The following is a 21,737-nucleotide window of genomic DNA, read 5'->3' on the forward strand; positions in this document are numbered from 1 at the left end:
TGTTTCTTTTACTAGAATGTGCTTATCCCCAGAGCGACCTTTATAGCATCCTGTGGTAGCAATCATCCTTTAAACTGGATTTTGTCTTCTTTATGACACTTCTTGATTCTCTCATTTACTTTTTTCCTAGGCAACTAGAGCATAGTTTCTTGAAGAGATGGGCTCAGTTTCTCATGTTCAATGCCATGACTGTCATCTTTGGCTTTCGGGACATGCTTTAGAAGAATGAAAGAAAAGGACTTCATTTACTTTATACTGTAATTCTTCGGTGTGTATTTTTTTTTTTTTTGCAGCATGAAATGAAATTATAATGGTAGCTAGGGGAGCCACCGCTGGAGCTGCGGATGGTTCTCTCAGCCCGTTAACGTGTGCCCGGCCGAGACTTCACGCCGCCGGCCTGTCGTGCTACTTGCGTCCCCCAAACAGGTCCCTGTTCGTCAGGAATGTGGCAGACGGTCGTTATGGCTTTATAGTTGATGTGCATGTTCCACTTGATTTCTACCTTCGACGTCCAAGATGATTTGCTTATGTTCAATTTGAGGATGTTCGTGATGCTGAAAGATGCTTTCCAGAATTTGGACAGAAAGTGGATTTGTGGACGTCAGATTGAAATACAGTTTGCACAGGGAGATCGGAAGACACCAAATCAAATGAAAGCCAAGGAAGGGAGGAATGCGTACAGCTCTTCACGTTATGATGACTATGACAGATACAGACGTTCTAGAAGCCGAAGTTATATGAGTGGAGGAGGTCATGAAGTCGGTCTTTTGATTAAACTACAGAAGATCTTACAGTCCTAGAAACAGTAGACCGACTGGAAGACCACGGCGTAGCAGAAGCCATTCCGACAATGATAGATTCAAACACCGAAATCGATCTTTTTCAACATCTAAATCTATTTCAAGATCATGGTCCAAGTCCTAGTCCAAGAAAAGAAATGAAGGCTAAATCTCATTCTAGGTCTGCATCTCACACCAAAACTAGAAGCACCTCTCAAACCGATTCCAAAAACACATTATAAGTCTGGCTCAAGATATGAAAAGGAATCAGGAAAAAAGAACCACCTAGATCCAAATCTCAGTTGACATCACAGTCTAGGTCTAGGTCAAAATCTAGATCAAGGTCGTGGACTAGTACTAAGTCAGTGGCCACTGATAGTATAAACCATGGTACTTTCTAGGCATGCATCACTCATTTATTCATAGTTTGGTATACTTAAATTATCAGGAATACAATGTTGCAGTGATGCATAAAAATACTTGTTAGTTTTCCCTGTACCAGGCAGTGGTCATAATTAAAATGATATGGTGTTGAGAAGACAAAGAAAAGGGTAGCTATTTGTGGATATGGAATTAAAGATACTTATATAAACTTTTTCCTTTTAGGTGGAATGTTTGTAAACTATTCTATGTACAAGATGCTATGTTGAAAAGGAACTTTACAACTTTGGCAGGAGAGGGGGGAGATGGGAGGTCAGGGATGGGAAGGGGAAATAAAGGAGGAGGCAACAATGCTTGATAAGAAATGTACCCATTACCTTGCTCATGTAATTGTAACCCTTCTGTACGGTATTTTCACAATAAAAACATTAATAAAAATTCTAAAACTTTGATTAGATAAAAATCTTCACTATGTATCTTCATATGTATGCATCGTCATATATACTTAGATGGCAGTTGGCCATAAGAATGTGTAATAATTTATCCTCAGCCAGCCATGCTTAAGCAATAGAAGATGATTAATATTTATGGTGTCCATGATCATAATAAGCATGGTAATTAGAAAATGGTGTAGCCTGATTATGATGTGCATTGTGAGAAAAATTCTTCATTTTCCTTTCCCTTTTATTATTATTATTATTATTATTATTATTATTATTATTATTATTGTGAAAATACTGCACAGAGGGGTTACAATTACATGGGCAAGATAATGAGTACATTTCTTATCAAGCATTGTAGCTTCCTCCTTTGTTTCCCCTTCCCATCCCTTCCCATTCTCCGCCTGCCCCCCTACTCAATCCTCCCGCCCCCCACCAAAGTTGTAAAGTTCTTTTTTGAAATAACGACTTGTACATCTCATTGTTGCAATGGGTTTCCTTTCCCTTTTTTTGTTGTTCTATGCCAGATTCTTAGTAAAATACGTGCAATATTTTCTGTCTACAGGTGACAGTATCTTTACTGTGAAATGTCTAGTGTCACCTCTGAATGTACCTGGAAATAGATATAATGTTCTGGGGTGAAAATAAGGCTGTAATCTGAAGATGAAAGAAGAGAAACAGTGAGTTCAGAAAAGTAGTCTAACTGGCTGAAACTGAAAAAGGAGTTTTTAGAGAGTAACGTGTGGCCTAATTTTGCTTGTGAAAGATGACAAGTGATCTTCTCAAGATTTCTAATGAATTGCTTAAATGAATGTCTCAAAAACTCATTTCCAGTTTTACTCTCTCTCTCTCTCTCTCTCTCTCTCTCTCTCTCTCTCTATCTATCTATCTATCTATCTAAACTGTCTATCTTTTACTATGTCAGCAGCTGGGGAAAGAATGGCAACAAAGATAGGTATTTCAGGGCAAATGCAGGTAATGGAGCTAATGAATATAAGATCCTAGGACATTAATCCAATCCAGAGTAGCTCCATGCAGAAAAAGGGAAAGTTCATTCATACTTACCTCTGGTAAAATTGCTTTTTATGAAAAGGGGAGAGTATAAACACCTCTACTATGGTATGTCTCCCTTTTCTTTACTCTTGCAGCTTTTGGTCTAGTTTTAACCTATCATTTCTTGTTCACAGAGGACCAAATTTATGTGGATGTTGTGTATAAGATGATTTTTCTGGGAGCTGTTGTCCTGGGCTGGAGGGGATGTAACAATTCATAACACAACAGTCTCTATCTTGCCTCCATTTTAAAATTTAGCTTTACTGTTACTTCTCTGACCTGCCTTCACTCTGTTTCAGATTTGTATACTCGTGTTTCATGTATCAGTGGTGATTCCAATTACACGCTAGGTAACAAGAGTTTAATAAAATGTGGCAATAAATTGTGGAAAGACATCATGCATGGGAAAAAAATGTATTAAGAAATGTGTTCCAGGTAGAGCTTCCAGTATTAAATAACTAATCACTCTCTCTCTCTCTCTCTCTCTCTTTCTCTCATACATACATACATACACACACACACACACACACACACACACACACACACACACACACACACACCCCACACACACTCAAAATAAAGGTTTCATTTAGTGGAACTTGACCTTTCAAAGCTAGAGTGCCAAGCAGTGCCTTACAGCTGGGTTTCTAACCTGTCTGAAGCATGTGGTAGTTGTGAGACCTTTCAAATGATCCTAGAAGCAAGAAAGGAAGGAGGGTATCCTGTTGAAAACTTACATTGTATTGATTTCATTGCAGGGCAGTAAGAGAAATGAGTATTAATTTAGTGCTTAAAGGATCTGAAATTGAATACAGTTAGTAGATAATGTGAATTTAGGGAAGGTTCTTACATCTTTTTGTTATTGTTTTCAAGACAGAACCTTACTATGATGTCCCCACTGGCCTTGACCTCATAATCCTCTTACATGGCCCTTCTCAATTGCTGGGATCACGGGTGTGTTATCCTGCCCACATACTATGTCCCAATTGATATGACTAGAATAATGGTCTTTTTCAGTGGGACATGGTGGAAGGTCAATAGTCCAAAAATAAATGGATATAAAGGGTTTAGTGAAAATACTATTATAAAATGAGAATCAGATTTAAAGATTTGCATATGTATAACATTTCTATTTGTTTGCTTGTTAGTTTGCTTTTTTTAGTTTTTTGTTTGTTTGGTTTTTTTTTTTTTTTTTGGCTGTCATTATTACAAATTAAAGCCAGGGCCTAATCCACGCTTTACCAAAAACTATACTTCTGGCCTTCTCCATGGGTATAACATTTTTAGAAGAAAGTAAAACACTATGTGGGGGGTAGAAATGTTAGATTGGCTTTTTAATTGTCACCCAGATGGTGCTTTAGAAATGCTATAATCTCATCTTTTGCATTAACTCTGCTCACTTCACCCTCGTTAAGAACTACCTTGAGAAATTTTGTTTCAGTGCCTAATTCCTGAGGAAGGAATCATAAGTGTCATGTGTTCTCTTAAATTTCAGAAACCACAGTGTGTAAGCCAGCTATTTATTGACATTCAGGTTGGTCTTCACTTTATTCATGTCTCAATGACATTATGAGAACTCAAGAAGAATCCAGACATGTACCTGTGCTGTGTCCCTGGCAAAGCTTGTTAGAGAGGTGGCCTTCTGGGCTGTGAGTTCAGAGACTCCATTTCTTCTCAACATTGTGACTTTGAGAAAGTAATTTAACTTCTTGGCATCTCTTCTCCTGTGTAACAGGATGAGAACTGTACCTTACTTTTTTGGTTTATTTATTTATTATTGTCTTAAAACATATTTTATTGTTATTGTAGAGGTAAAATACAGAGGGGTCACAGTTTTATGTCAGGTAATGAGTATATTTTGTTTTTAATCATGTCACCACTTCCATAACTCTCTCCCAGTTTTTCCTTCCCATCCCACCCACAAGAGACTTAAAAATGTCCTACATACAGAATATCAATAAGAATATGATATTGTCACAGAAAATGCTCCTTACCAGAGAACAAGACATAGAAGAGATGAAGCACAACCTCTAAGAAAGTAGATCATGTGGCAGGAGTTACCAGACACCTCTCAGTCCTGGCTTTCATGATGAATGGGCTTAACTCTCCAATTGAAAGACATAGAGTGACTAGCTGGATCAAAAAACAAGACCCGTCCATTTGTTGGCTACAAGAGACATCTCTTGCTGACCAGAACAGACACATTCTCAAAATGAACATTAGGCATAAAATCTTTCAAGCAAATGGCCCCAATGAATAGGCCAGAGTAGCAATTCTAATATCATTAGAATAGTCTTCAAATTAAAATTAGTAAGAAGAGACAAAGAAAGTCATTACATACATAATTCTAAATATCTATGCACCAAATATTAGAGCACCCAACTTCATGAAACACATACTACTTGTCTTAAAATTGCACATAGACCCAAACACATTTAACTATTTAAGACTTCAACACATCATTGTCACTTCTGGATAGATCATCCTGGCAAAAACTCAGCAAAGAAACCTCAGACCTAAATAATTGCATTGACCAGCTAGACTTAACAGATATCCACAGAATATTTCACCCAGCAGCAGCAGAATATATGTGCGTCTTAGTAAATATGTGCAAAGTCAAAAAAATGAAATTATTCCTTGAATCCTATCAGACCACAATGGAACAAATTTAGAGCTCAACAGCAAAAGCTATCACAGAAACCTCTAACTCATGGAGATTAAACAACTCATTCTTGAATGTTACCTGTGGGTTGTTGAAGAGATTAGAAATGAAATAATCCAAAAATTTATGGAATTTAATAAAAATGAACACACAAAATACCAGTTCTTTTGGAACACAGCAAGCGCAGTACTCAGAGGACAATTTATAGCTTTGAACGCCTACATCAACAAATTGGAGAAATCTCAAATCAACATTTTCATGATACACTCCAGTTCCTCGAATAAGTCAAATCCCAACTTACAGATGGAAACAAGTAATAAAATTAAATCAGAAATAAGTGAATTTGAGACTAAAAAAACCATAAAAAGAATGAACAAAACAAAGAGTTGGTTCTTTGAAAAAATGCTTATTATATTTCAATAGTGAGGATATGAGAATGCTTAGGACAGTCAGTACCTGGCGCGTAGTGAGCATTGGTGATGGCTAGTTACTACGGTGTTATTGATGATTTGGGAAAGTAAAGTATCAGCTAGATGGAAAGACTGCAATGTGTTTATGTAAGAGCTAGCTTTGATAATCAGGAAAGGGACATATAAAATGTGGCAACCCATGTTCACAGTTCTAGATGAAGAAAAATTACTGAAGAACAGAGACATTGGAGCTTACATTTCTTCAAGAATTCATGAGAAAAAAAGAAGAAACAAATTATAACGAATTGTAGGATTTGTTGTTATTTATTACGTACAATTTAGATCTTGTTTCAAAAGCAATTATACCCTGAAAGGAGGTTAGATAAGCAGAAATTTGGGGGTTCTGCTCTTCATATCTTCTCATGACTAATAGTTATAAAAATAGAAAACATTGTTGGATGGTTTTGGTTTATTTCTGGGTGACAAGAGTGTATGATGTAACTTATTTAATTTTCACACTAACACTATGTGATGGATTACTTTGACTCTTTCCTTTGTAAAATGGTTGATGGAGCCAGGTGCTGGTGGTTCACAACTGTCATCCTTGGTATTCAGGAGGCTGAAATCTTTGGATCACTGTTCAAAGCCAGCGGCAGCAGGAAAGGCCAAGAGACATTTGTCTCCAATTAATCACCTAAAAACTAGAAGTGGACCTGTGGCTTAAAGTGGTAGAGTGTTAGCCTTGAGCAAAAAAAACAAAAACAAAAACAAAACAACCAACTCAGGGACAGTTCTCAGTTTCTGAGATCAAGCCATAAAACCAACCAAAAGAAGAAAAGGTTTGGGCTGGGAAGGTGGCTCAGTAGTAGAGTGCTTGTCTTGCATGCATGAGGCCCTGGGTTTGATTCTTCAGCACCACATAAGCAGAAAAGGCCAGAAGTGGCACTGTGGCTCAAGTGGTCAAACGCTAGCCTTGAGCTGAAGAGCAGAGGCACAGCGCCCCGGGCTCAGAGTTCAGGCCCCACGACCAAAGGGGGAAAAAAAGGGTTCATGGCATTTCTCAATGCTGTGTCTTACTATGGGTGGATGATTTTTCTTTTGTGGTCTAAGAGGCTTGTGTAACCACATCTTGCCCTCTACGTTTTTATCTGACTTCTACTTTAGTTTCTTCAGTGATTTCAGTGTTGAACTGGATTTATATATATTTTTATTTTTAGTTTAAGATCTGGACAGATGTTTATAAAACTCCCTGTCCAATAACTTCTGAATAATTTTGAGTTTGATAATGTTCTCAAATAACACTTTTGTCTGACAAATCCTCAGTTTATTAGAGAGACGATGTAGTTGATAGACTATACCATCAGAACAGCTGAGTTTCAGTCTTTATTTGAACACACATTAGCTGCATGGCTTTGGGCCAGTCAGTTAACCTCTGAGCCTCAGTTCCTCATTAGTGAACTGGATTATGTATCTCTCATAGGAGGTTTATGAGAAATTTTAAATCAGAAATGTTAGCCTATTGAATATTGTGTAATAACAACATTGCTGTTATTTGATTGCTTATTTCATTAAAAATTCTGAGTTCACCTTTTGTGATTAAAGGATCTTCAACTGAAGAATTGTACAGTTCATGGGAAAAAATCATCATATGAACTAACTTATGAACATTGTTACATTAAGAAAACTACATTTTGTTCTGTAAAATAAGGGACTATGGACAGGCCATTTTAAAAAATGGAATACTAAAGTGACTACTAAGCTTGTTTTCTGCATTTGAAAATTAGCAATAATCCACAAATAAAATAAAATTAAATTAAAAAAAAAGAAAATTAGCAATAATTGTTCCTCTGCAATGAAGTTGTGTAGATTCCACTCACTATTGTTTAACTAAAATATTTCAGATTATCTCTTTGTGACCTTACAAGGAAATAGGGTAATTTTAGTTTTTTACATTTTTTTAAAATGCCAGTACTGAGGTTTGAACTCAGGGCTTTGGACTTGTTCTGACCTTCTTTACTCAAGTCTAGTGCTCTACCACTTGAGCAGCACCTCCATTTCTGGCTTTTTGGTAATTAATTGGAGATAAGAGTCTCATGGATTTGTCTGTCCAGGCTGGCTTCAAACCACAATTGTCAGCTCTCAGCCTTCCGAGTAACTCTTGAGTAGTGTCAGGTATGAGACACTAGCACTGGGTCTTTTTTCACTATTATGGAAGGCCTTCTTTTCCCATGGCATGCCCTCCATTCAGATGTTGAAAACCTTCTTAAAAATTAGCAAGTTGGTCATATATACATAGCTTTTGACCTTTTCTGCTTGTCCCAGACATATACTAGTTACTGCAAACAAGGGAAACCATAGGACCTATGTTTCTTTGGGCTTCGCTTACTTCACTTAATATAATTTTTTCCAAGTCTTTCCATCTCCTAGCAAATGGGGCAACATCATTCTTTCTGATGGAGGCATAGAATTCCATTGTGTGTGTGTGTGTGTGTGTGTGTGTGTGTGTGTGTGTGTGTGTGTGTGTGTGTATCACATTTTCTTGATCCGTTCTTCTATCTATTGAGGGACATCTGGGTTGGTTCCATATCCTAGCTATGGTAAATAATACTTCAATAAACATAGTTGTGCTGGTAGCTTTAGTATGGTCTTGTTTGTGATCATTTGGGTAAATGTCCAAAAGTGGGATTGCTGGGTCATAGGAGAGCTCTATGTGGAGTCTTTTAAGGAACCTCCATACTACTTTCCAAAGTGGTTGAACAAGTTTACACTCCCACCAACAATGTAATAGGGTTCCTTTCTGGCTACATCCCCTCTAGCATCTGTTGTTAGAGTTCTTGATTATAGCCTTATGTCTGGGACAAGCATAAAAGGTCAAAAGCTATGCACATATGACCAGACAAGATGATGTTAGCGAAATGAACCCCAAGATAGGGACACAAGTGGTTTTTTCTTTCTTTCTTTCTGTCAGTTGTGGGGCTTGAACTCTAGGCCTGGGTACTGTCCCTGAGCTCTTCAGCTCAAGGCTAGCACGCTACTACTTGATCCACAGTGCCACTTCTAGCCTTTTTTACTGTTTATGTGATGCTGAGGAATCGAACCCAGGATGTCATGCATGCGGGGCAAGCACTCTACTGCTGAGCCACCTTCCCAGCTCTGTGGTTTTTTTCTTTTTTGCTACTGGTTCTAACGTATTTATAAGGTACCATGTGATTTCTTTGTTGCTTTGTATGTCCCTCCTCCACGGTATAAGCCCTGCTTTCACTGTATTTGATGTCGGTATAATTTGGGGAGGGAAAGGGAAAAAAGAAAATGTTTAAATATGGATACAGGTTGACTCATTGTAACAATGAGATGTACAAGACACTGTTGAACATCGAACTTTACAATTTAGGCTGGGGGTGGTGGTGGTGAGTATAGTTGTGGAAGTGGGAAGGAAGGGATGGTAGGGGAAAAACAAAGGAGGAGGCAACAATGCTTGATAAGGAATGTAGTCATTATCTTGCTCATGTAATTGTAACCTCTCTGTACAGTATTTTCACAATAAAAAACATTTTAAAAAGAAGAAATCAGGGTCAGCACCCAGGCTCTGAGTTCAAGCCCCACAACCAAAAAAATATTTAGCAATTTGGAACTCCAGGTTTCACTTTCTGATGTGTTTTACTTGGAATTCAATATGTCAACTTTTACTCCCACTCTCCTTAGACAGGTTTTTTTTTTTTTTTAACTGTGTAAAACCAGAAATCTTACTCCTCATCCTCCAGGAGAGAGATTCCTTTTTGGAATAGTGTGAACTAGATGGAACTAGTAATTCTAGCCATTTGTGGAAAAACACAAGATTATTTTTTTTAAGTCAGAGGTGATGGAACTATTTCCTTTTTGCAGATGTGCAAAGTGAGATGACCTGAAGATTTCTGGGCTTGCTGACATGAATTTATGACCCCAGTACTCAGGAGGGATGTGGAGTCAGAAGGATCTTAAGTCCAAGGCAAGCTTGTGCTATATAGTGAGTTCAAGGATCCCCTGAGCTACATAGTAAGAACCTTTGTCTGGAAAATAAGCAAGGACTGGGGATGTAGTTCAACGGTAGAGGGCTTGCCTACTATGTACAAGATGCTGGGTTGATCTTCAGCATTGTAAAAACAACCAACTAATCCCCAGGATCATCAAAGTGACAGACAGAGAATTGAAGATTATTGGAGGCTGCCATCAAGATTCACATTCCTTTCATGAAAAGAGGGTGTTACAAGTGACCAGGATTATATAATATTGTACTTTGAGAGTATATACTTGATATTTATGGAGGGATGGGGTAAATTATGAATGAGTTTATACTATGTGTGACACATGGTTGATAAATTTAAACAACATATCTTTGATTATAGAAATATTACATGACCATCATTTTTAAAAGCCCAAGAAATAATAAAAATATAAAGCAGACAATACAACAACTCACAACTCAGAGATAACCACAGTTGACATTTTTCTCCAATTTTTTTATTCTTAACAGATTTGTATCTTCAGTGATATAACAAGGTTCATACAGTGAGGTTTTGAGTACTGCCTGCCTATTCTATTTAACATTATGTCTTGTACATTGTTGCAGAGAGAATTTGAGTAAGTACTTGAATTTTTTTAGTATTTGAAATTTTTGAAAAGTATATTTTGACCTCTGTTATTTCTTTCCAGACAAGCAAGACTTGATTTAACTAAAGGTACGTGGAAAAGCTGTTATAGTTGTTTTTAGGACAAGATAGAAAAATAAGAAAAGAAGGAGTAGGAGATCTTGGTATTAAAAAATAAAAACAAAACAAAAAGTTCTCAAATACTGATGGCCGATATGTCCATATGTGGAATTTCTCCTAAGAAGCTGTCTGGAACACATTAGAGGTGCTAATGTGGGAGAAAGATTTCGACTGATTGGACCCCTAACTTTTGAACAGTTTTCTGGAAGGACTACCATGTGATACCTAGTAGACTTCACTTTGGGTCTAGATTTGCTCTATAATGACCTGGTACTTCTTCTCTTTCTTCTAGTGTCATTTGGCAACAGTATTTACTGAGATATCTCTCTGGATGAAGAACTCTGTTAAGGGATAGTTAATATGACTTATACAGACTCTGCTTCCATAGTTTATAATCCAATAGGGAAGAAAAGCAGGGTACTACTCTCTACCTGCTTGACTAAGCACAAAGGTGGGAACATCCACTGTAGAAAAGAAGTGTTGTGTCTGAATCTTAAGGTAGGAACTGGTGAACCGTGGGGGACATGGTTCCTCAGGAAGAGCTCTCATGTGAAGCATGACAGACACAGAATCATCTGTCCATAAAGTCAAGTAAGGGGAAGAGTGAGGTGGAAGAAGAAGTAAGTTGGGACTGTGGTGAAACAGAGGCCAGGATGGTTGGAGCCAACTGATCAAATGATTTAAGAAGCCTTTGTAAATACTATGGGCTGTTCTGTTTTGTGTCCTTTGATTGATACCTCAATATGACCCAATAAATGCCCTCTAAGGTTTGGAACATTTGATTCCGATTGGCAATTGAAATTGAAATGGGCCTAGAAAAGGGAAAATTTTAATTGTCAGGGAAGGAACTACCAATACATAAAAATGTCTGTGAAGACAAGTATAACAGAGAGAGAGAGAGAGAGAGAGAGAGAGAGAGAGAGAGAGAGAGAGAGAGAGAGAGAGAGAGAGAGAGAGAAATGACTGCACTCAAAAGCAAATTCAAAGAGCACTTTTTCTTTATTTTAATTTTCTGTTTATTCAGAGAGTAATATATGCTCATAACTTTAATGCTCCCTCTTTGAAAAAAGACCATTTTTAACACTAGATTTTTTTCTTCTAAAAACAGAAGCTAATGCCTACATTTTTGTTCACAATAAATTGCCAACATTTTATTTGCTAGTTTCACAAAACAGCTGGAACCTTGCCGAGGTTTCTGAATTAAATTAGCTTTCAGGACCATTTAAAGTTCTTCCATTCTATTAATTCAGCAGACAATCAAGTTGTTCACTTGTTGACTTTTATCCACACGCACTCAATCAAATCAACTATCAAAGAAAGATACCTATTAGTTGTTAATTTTATATGTTAGATAGGAATCCTAGAACTCCTGTTTATATCTCTGCGATAACCTTCTAATCTTTGCCACAGTCTTCGTAACAGCAGCATTAACTAGTCTGCCATCTATCTTGATTAACAACACTGAGACTCAGAGAGATGTACCACATCTGATAAGGTGAGCAGCCCAAACTTCTAACAAAGCTTGAAGCTCCATGGAAAATGCACTTCAGTCACCATTCGCATAAATAGCTAGGTACCCTGAAGGTTGTCTTTAAGTCACAGTTTTGCAAATTATTATTTGAAGGAAATGAGAAGGGCTTGTTTCCATGTAGTTTTTCGTTTTAACTTAATTTTTGTCAAAAACCAAGGGTCTGACACTACATTTATCTGCATTTATTCTCTATTTTGTTTCCACTAGGCTTAGGGTTCTAGAATTTTTTTTTCTTATATTGAATTACAAGTATCCTTTTGATCAGAGCAACTCAATGGATATTCATTCACTGTGACTAGCAATGATCAGGTGCACGTAAGATGGAAAATACCACTGCATATACCATAAAGTATGTATTTAAAACTGCAGTAGATTTCTCACAAAGTAGAACTGTCTTGGCTTTACTGAGACTGAGGATGAGAGAGAATTTTTGTCCCACATGGAAACTTGCAGGTTACTCTTCCTATAATTCTTTTAGAGTCCACTCAAACTGTCCATTGTTGAATTTCATTGCTAAAATCTGAAGCATCATTTATACAACATTCATGTTGATTTTAGCAACATCGATCCATGGGGCTCATGGAACATCTACAGAGTATACAGGAATGCCACCAAGCACTTTCTGAGAACAGTATAGAGACAAAGGCTGTGAGTCAGAAATGAAATTCAATATAATAGTTTAAACACAAGAACTTAGGTTGAATAATACCTCATGTAAGATATGGGTGGACAGGAATACATAAACTTGATAGAGGAGAGTTGAATCCTTATACTATCTCATAGCCACATTTTAGATAGTAATATAATAAAATGTGAGTTCATTTATAGCTTCAGGATGCTAAGCCATACAGAGTGGATATTTGCAAGTCCCTTAACTATGAAAATTATTTTCTAATCTAGCTCTAAAGTCAAGGTCACTCTCCTGGCTTTCAACACTGGTTATTTTCAAATGCACCTCTTAATGAACCTCCAAGCCCAAAGCATCCTAATTTGTATTCATCATCAATCCTCTAGTACCATCTGTGGATTTGATTGTCCATTAATAATATCATCATTCTTGAACTCATCCTACTTCCCTAGTTGCAACCCATCACCAATCTCTGGTCATTTTTCTCTGTGATTTCTAATCTTTCCTTTTTCTATTTCCCAATCCACTCCTCCAATTCAGCTACTCATTATAGCTCATTCGAAGTACAATGATACACACCTATCTAGTATTCTTCCCTCCTTCCCTCCCTTCCCTGCCTTCCTTCCCTTTCCTTCTTTCCTTCCTTTTGTTTTTGAGATAGAATTTCACTCTGCTGCTCAGGAAAACCTCTAATTTTTATGCAGATCTTTCCACTTAGGTCTCACAAGTGGCTGGAATTATAAGTTTGTGTCAGGCACCTGTTTTTGTAGATTACTCTCATAAAACTACTTTACTATATCATCACTAAACTTAGTTTTATATCTCCCTCATACATCTTTTTCATTATATCTTTCTTGAGTTCTACATTTCATGTTGTTGCTTACTAAACTCCCTTTGCATCAAATTCCTTTCTTTCACATATCTGTTGTTCATAAAAATGATTTTTTGAACTCTATTTCCTCTTTTTTTTTCACTCCATGTCTTATTTCCCTCCCCCTCCCTCCCATTCCATATCCCTCCCCCTTCTCTCTATGTTCTGATCTTCCTGTCTTCCTTTATATAAATAGGCACACATGGATACTGGAAGAGGATACACAATACTATCATCAAGGTGCTCACAGACAAGAAAAATCAGTGCATCAACAGGTAGGAGCAAATAGGGAAGAAGAGGAAAAGACTATAACTCAGCTTTGAAAGGTAAGCATGAGTCACCAAAGATTTTTGGAGGATGTTGTGACTATGCTGAATCTTAAGGTATGAAGAAGAAGTATATAGATGAAAGTAGTATCTGAGTACTGGCTAGCTGAACAAAAGGCCATGTTTGGTTAAACCAACAGGTAATAGATAGTTTATGAGATCAGTGGATAGTGGAAAGAAACATAAGATGCTACTAGAGAGGTAGACAAAATTTTTGAAATTTTGTACTTGTTTTAAATATTAGAATTTGTTCCATAGATAAGAGTGGTAAATCATGAAGGGATTTTAGTGAGGAAGTTGCATGGCCAGATTTGAATTTTAGTCAGACCAAGAATTTTGCTATATTGAGATGGAGTTGAGGAAGAAAATACAATGGCAAATGAAAACACATAGAAAATGATGTGATCTCTCTCCTTCCTTGTCCCCATGTAGGAAAAGAAATAATAGATAACACTGCTAATATTCTATTTATTGATACTGGAGAGTAAGAAAAGTACAAGAGAGTCAGTGATGGCTTTTGGATTTTTAGTTTGCATTACTGGATGTGATACTACAAATTGTGATTAAAAATAATATATGGGATTCAGGTTTGGTATGGGAAATGAGAGGGAAAATTACAGATCTAGTATAGTCACCTCATCATTTCACTAGGTGCACATGAATGAAGTCAGATAACCCAAAGGAAGCTACCTGATGCTCAGGAGGCAGGTCTCAACTGAGATGTAGAGTTGAGGTTAATGAGCATTCAGGCAGTAGACTGAGTTCACAGTAAGGCATGTATTCCAAATGCAAACTTTATGGAATAGATTCAGGAAGAAGAGCTGAAGAGAATACAGAAAAGAAATAGGAGAAAACATTGGAAACATACTTTTCTTTGATTTTACTGTGGCTTGTTTCTGTCAGTTTCCTTAAACATTTATTACTTTTTCTGCAAGGGAGGAGGACACAAGGATTTTTTTTTTTACATTTTTTAAAATCTTTTACAATGTCTCCTTTTTGTCAGATTAGAGGCAGTTTAATGGACCATTCATTTGTCCTCACAGCTGGATTTTCTCTGGTGAATTGATAAACTGTTATGTCATGACCTCTTTCTTCTTAGTGCCTTCAAGAAATGTAATTGGTAAACCATGGCAGGATTGCCTTACATTTCTTGTTTTTCCTGTACACAAATTTCTAAATTCTCATGATTTCTGGGGAGTGGATGAGGATTGAAGATTGGGGAGTGTGCCGATTCAGTGTGGATTTTGAGCATCACATGCCTTGTCAATAACAGGTTTATGTGAGACCCCGGCATTAGAAAGCTGGTCTGTAGCCCAGCTAACTCTAAAGTGACCGTGTACTCATTCAGCCTTGTCTCACGTATGCATTGCTTCCTCAGTACTACAGAAAAAAAAAATATTGGGCATATAATTTAAGCACACCATTTCCCCCCTCTACAATGCTTTCTTAGGGCACTTATGACTTTATATCTTAAATTTTTGTAAATAGGAAAGATTTTGGTTATTTCTGCATAGAAGCTATCCTAAATTTTATATTTCAGTCATTTCTTCATTTCTTCCTGCTATACACCTGGGATTCTGATAAGTTTAGTTGACTGAATGTACTTTTATTTTTAATGAAATGCCATATTCTTGGTTTGAAAAAGCACACCAATTTTACTATTAAATATGAATGAGTATTTGTATCTCTATTTTCTCTTTCTCCTTCTCCTCTTCCTCCTTCTTCTCTTCACACTGTCTGGAGTTCGTTGAACTCCAGACCTCCCTCTCATTGAGCTGGCTTGGATTGCTCAACTGGCATCTACCACTTGCACCATGACTCCAGCTTAGCTTCCCCCCCGCCTTTTTCCTTTTTCTTTTTGTGCTTGTCCTGAGGCTTGAACTTAGGACTTGGGCTCTTTTCCTGAGCTTTTTGGCTCAATACTAACATTGGACCACTTGAGCTAACATTCCATTTCTTCCGGCGTAGATTTTTATTGGTTATTTTGGACATAATTAAATAGACTTTTCTGTCAGAGCTGGTTTTGAACCACAAACCTCCTAATCTTGGCCTCCCGAGTGGTTAGTATGACTTAGGACTATCTTTAAGGTGTTTACTATGTAGTTAAAAAATATGAAAAGTTAAAGCACAAGGACTAAAAATGGAGAAGTAGAGTTTATGAGATGTCAAAAGTCAGGGATCTAAACTTTAAAGGGAAGTTTAAATTTATCTTAGTATAATATTTTCTTCTTATGATACTGTAAATGTCTCTCATTTCTGTTAGAAGCCTAAGAAGTGAAGCTATTTCAAGTTCTTGGTCCATTTTGTAAGGTGTGGATATAACTTTTGAAAATTTAAGAGAGAAAGAGAGCTTTATCAATGAAGTCGGATAAAATGCATTATATAGTATCATGACCATCCGAGTCTATTTTTCTAGAATCACTCAAGTGTAGCAACAGAGCCAGACTTGGAATATTGCTGTCTTGTCTTCTGCTTAAATGCCAGCAATCATGGAAGGCAAAAAATTATTATAATAATATTTTTTGATGTTGTTGATTTTGGTCTGGGTCTTCAATCTGAAAAGTAAATCTAGAAGTTTCTATTCACTGATGACTGCCTTTTATTAAATACCACTTTTTAATTTTTGATTTCTTGGCAAAAGCCTCTTTTCTTTGTCAAATCTAACATTTTAGTCTCTCCATATCCTCTCTTCTGAACTGCTGTTTACCCTCCATCTTTGCTCAGTGCAAAAGATAATTACTGAAGCTTTGGGGAGAGTGATAGAACTACCTTTTTTCCCCTCCCACTTCCAGGAAAATAATATTAAGTGGAGCACCCTTCCCTCTTTTCTTCAGTTATTTAATTTGGCAAGTACTTTTAAGTCTATGTTGACATGGACAAGACAAGAAAATTGTTGCACTTCAGGAGACATTGTTTTATACCCTTAGTAATTTTCTCCTCTATTCTTGTTAAGTCAGCTAACCGATAGTGGAAAGCCTGGAATTTATGGATTGTTTCCCTATAGCGATTTGAATATTATCTTCTTATATATGATCTCCCATAGGACTTCTGCCATTTTTCTGTGTTAAAAATTGTTCACCCTTTGTTATATTTTGCAGTGATTAAAACAAACAAACAAACAAGATTTCTTTCTGCTGCCTCCCACTCTCCTTGGATGGCATTTTGATAAATTAGAATCATGTCAACCTCACTATGAGAAGTGTCAGATATTTCTTTTTACAACCATCCCATTTAATAATAATGAGCACATCTTAGTTACGATAATTGTATTAAACGTTTAACATTACAAAGCACCGAGAGAGCATTTCAGAGCTGACTCTCGATCTGACAGCCACAGAGGGACCCTCTTGAGCATAGCTCAGTGTAAGGGGGAGATATTTTCATTGCTGAGAAGAGATGTGAAAGGAATAGAATTAACATTTGCTGTTCACATAGTATGTGACAGGCACTATATGAAGGAACTTTCTTCACAGCTCTTATTAAATTAACCCATGAAGTAGAAATTAGCATGGCACTTCTAATAAATGTGGTGCATAAGTCATGTGGCCCAACCCAAAGACACATAAGATGCAACCAGGAGCGCCAACCCAAATCTACCTAGTGACAGGGTCCATTTTCCACAATGTAAAATGTGTTCATCTAAGTCCTTGGTGGTACAAAACCACTGGACTAAAGAGAAGAAACTTGGGTCTTGACATGATTTCTAGTAGTGAATGCATCAATTTCTGGCCAATTATTTCCCAATTTGTCAGGAGAGAATAAAGAATTATCCAACCGGATGTGAAAATTAGATAAGTTCTGCATCAACTATTTATTTAAAATTATATTCTCTACATATTTATGTATACATTAAGCAGGTTGCTAAATGCTTTTAATGTATACATTGATATTATCATGACAGGAACTATTTTTGTTCTCATTTATGTAAGAAACCACAGCACAGAGAGAGGCTTGCCCAAAATCATAATTAGCTAAGCGGCAAAATTAAGATTTGAACCCATGAAATCAAGACTCAGAACATGTGCTGTAAACTACCACTATACAATGTGCAGATGTTGTCAGCATGATTATTTCATACTTCAGAATAAATTAAAATGATACAAAAGACTACATAGGGTCAGTGTTAGCTAATTGCATCCTAGCACCTAAGGTTTGCTGTGGGAAGTATTTTAAAGCAAGTAGAATGGAACTGGAGAGGTTTTGTGACCTGCATGAACCATGCAGGACTACCCTAGTCCAGTTTTCCCGCGGGTAGACTCTTGGGTATGTTTGCTAACATGCTTAGCCACGGTAGGCCTAGATGTAAATGTTATCCCATGCTTCTTTTCCAGTGAACAAATAAACATTCAAACATTCACCAAGTTGGACTGGTAGAATCTTTGAGTAAGGTTAAATGCTCATTGAAAACCTTGGGGTGATTGTTTAAGCATTTGAATCTAGATTTCAACAACAACCACCACCACAACAACAAAAACTTCAGCTTGTATTTTGGTTAGTGGGAAAGTTGCAAAGAATCTGCAGAGTAAACAACTATGCCTGGCTCAAATTAAAAGTTTTGAGAAAATGCATTTGCCATGAGCCACGATTGGGCAAGGCAATTGATTGGATAAGTCTCAACTTGGGAGAACCTTGAAAAGATTACTTTGTGTTGTGATTGTGATGATGATACTGGATTGAGGGAAGTCGGGAATCCCTGACCTTGCAGAAGGAGCCAGTTCTACTGCTATTACCATTCCCAGAGGGGACAAAGTGGCCCCAGCAGCCTGGTCTTTAATTCTAGGTCTTAAAATAGTGGGGGGAAGCAGCATTTTAATCTCACATCCCCTTCTCTTGAGTCTTCTTCTGGATTTTTACCAAGAATTATTTTTGCACCACCTTTTTCCTTCTTTTTAAAAACCTTTGTCTCAATAAGATGTGCAGAAATATCCTGTACACATGATTGCATTGGGATTTGCTAAAATGCAAACATTTGGCTCTGTGATTCAGTTTTGCAGATTTTAGAGGATAAACAGAGTCATAAGCATTTGCAATTGATGGTCTTTCTGATCTAAGTGCATTTAATGATCAGATCATGCATTACAGGTTGCAAAGGTTTAAATTTAGATACACACTTAATAAGACAAAGGGCAAAGGATGGATTTACACAGGGATGCACTATCCCCAGTATGACTATTTATGTACCAATTAATTCAAAGATTATACTTGGAATTATTACAATCAACTGGGATACTGTATTTTGCTCAGTTTACATTTAGTTTCAGGATGCTCACATTCTATAAAATGTATTTCAAGACTCCCTTAAAAGACAAAATAGACACTCTTTAAGCAGTATACAAGATACAGATCTTTATCTCCTACAAAGGGAAGGAAACAAGAAAGCTGTAAATAATAAATTCTGAATAGGAATGACATAAACTGCCTAATCAATGTCTTCCAGAACTGGCAAGTGACACCTCTTTGTTTTTTTTTTTTTTGCAAATAAAAACCTTCTTACCATCACAATATAAACCATTATCTCTTCAGGCAAGGTATATTTAGAAATGTACAAAATGTACATTTCCTGCCAGCCTCTAGATCAGTAGGTGGAGATCTAAAGTCATGCAAATATTACAGTAAATGCAGGCAACCAATTTCTAATTATTCCATATCAGCAGATTTGTGAGGAATATAATTTATTAAAAAAGAACAGTTTATGATCAGCAGACCTTGGTTATGACTGTTTAGGAATTCAGTGCATTTTGATCTAATCACAAAATCAAAATATTCATGAAACACAATGATATCTCCCCAAAGCAGCCGGGCAGCCATTAATTTTGAAATTCGGGTAATTTATTAACACTTATCTGAAGCTGTAAAAGCTTACCTCTGTGTTTGTAATACGGAGAAAAGTGAAAGCAGTTTTAAAACTGATTCCTAATGATTTATAATGGTTTGCTGTAATTTGAGCCAGAAATTCAATTAAAATGTATGTCTAGTTTTGTTTCAAGATCTTTAGTTAAAAATTCTATTAAAATTCTATTTCCTTTTTGCATTAAATGTATCTGTTATCTGCATATACAAGAAATATAAGAAAATTCTATCATTTATTCCCCAGTCTCCATAAATGCTTCTAAAAAGCATTCATTTTTATTTCATAATTCTGCTAAGGTAGCATTTGGAATTTATATACAGTCAGGGAAGAATTACTGTCTTTTCCATTTTCTCAATAAAGAAAGAAATCTAACACTGAGTATTTTAGGGACATGTGAAGTGATATATACCGTTTTATCAATCGAGGGGGTAATGAAATGAAACAGATGTTTTTGGCTCCAAGTTATTAACCTAATGGGATGTTTTCAAGGCATTGAACAACTTATAAAATTCAATAGAAAGGTTTAGGAAGTGGGATATGGTATCGGGAGAAAAAAAATATTCAACTCCCCTGAAACGAATGCCGATTAAAACTTCATAAGAATTGTTCTACGTATAAGATTCTTTATTAATGTTTTCAACATAAGGATCTTGGGCGAGTTGGAGAACTAGACTGGTATTCCTAACAGATTCTGAGGTCAAGATGTGTATGTCTCAGGACATAGTCGAATCATGGACCCTTGGCAATGTTAAAAACAATTACTGCTCAGGAGAAATACATCTCCAGTTCCCTCTATAGCTTCCCTGTTATGTCCACACCAAGAGTATGTGGTACGTAGAACTGGGGTAGATGGAGATTTGCAAGCAAGACAGAATTAATAAGCAAGGCAAAAGAATGATACAGAAAAGCAAGGTTTAGCAAGGATGTGTTTTGTAGTAACTCTCCAGATAATTCTACTAAGGGGCTAAGGGTCAGAGCCACAAAAATCACAGAGTGATCACACAGATCCCAGTGATTCATGGTCACAGATTTGTTTGCTCTTTTTCACTGTCATTCTAGGATCATCCTAGAGGGAACAGTGGACAAATGTAGGAAACTAAGTTTGTAGACTTAATTCCTAAATTTCCCTGAAATAACGCAGCGCTTCTTTTCTGTCGCTCACTTTCCTGATGATGAAAAACATTTGAATTCAGTCAATAGGCTGACCACCTGGAAGGTATTTCCTTTTTATTTTTCTACTTAACAGTATCTGAACTGTTAAGGTACTGTTAAGCCAAACCTTCCAAATAATCCATGGAATCAGGTAAGAAGTATGGCATTATCTCTAAGCTACTTTCCATGTTATCAAAGTTTGCGGGGAAATATTGGTGACCTCTCTGCACCAGTTGATGTGGATTTCATAATTGCTTATGGCTTGGCTTCTTTTATTGTCTCTGACTCCCGCCTTGGCATTCTTTTAATGTGTATTTTTGTACAAATTAGAGAAGCAAGAGTTAAGATGTAAAACTTATGTGTCTGGCCACAGCTGTTCAGAGCAATTCAGTGTGTCAAGATGAGGTCAAATGAATAGGGAATGTCATTACTAAATGGCAATGTTTCTGAGGATTTTAAAGAATTTCAAGTCCTTTTTAAATCTACATTTATTTTATCTTTTTTTTTCCGGGGTGATAGGTTGCACTTCTAGTTCTTGTCAGAGATTTGTACATTAAAATGACTTTTAAATTTATTCTAGAAATCAACTTTCCAAACAGTATTTTAGGCAGCACCAGTAGAATTCATTGAGCCTTTAAAAAACAACAGCTCATTTTAAGCTTAATAACATATATTTGTTTGTTTGTCAGGCTGACAGGATGCATGCCTAAATGTCCCTTTGATATATTACAAAGAGACACTGAGGATTAGTTTCTATTTCCAAATTCTATGACTCATATTGTAAGTATCATTCAAATTTCTCATGGCTAATTAAGCTTAAAATGCTCTAATATTAATACAAGTTTTATGCCACTTTGTAGTTAACCAAATATACACAGCTATGGATCAATTTTGGGCATCATGATGAC

General features: G+C 36.6%; 1 pseudogene; it reads left to right on the forward strand.

Moving 5' to 3' along the window:
- Positions 1-310: 310 nt before the first annotated feature.
- Positions 311-21,737, forward strand: part of LOC138806159 (serine/arginine-rich splicing factor 10-like) — an 82,395-nt pseudogene continuing 60,968 nt past the window's right edge.

Source organism: Dipodomys merriami, unplaced genomic scaffold (genome assembly GCF_024711535.1).
Source record: "Dipodomys merriami isolate MVZ:Mamm:240054 unplaced genomic scaffold, mDipMer1.0.p SCAF_4, whole genome shotgun sequence".
NCBI classification, from domain to species: domain Eukaryota; kingdom Metazoa; phylum Chordata; class Mammalia; order Rodentia; family Heteromyidae; genus Dipodomys; species Dipodomys merriami.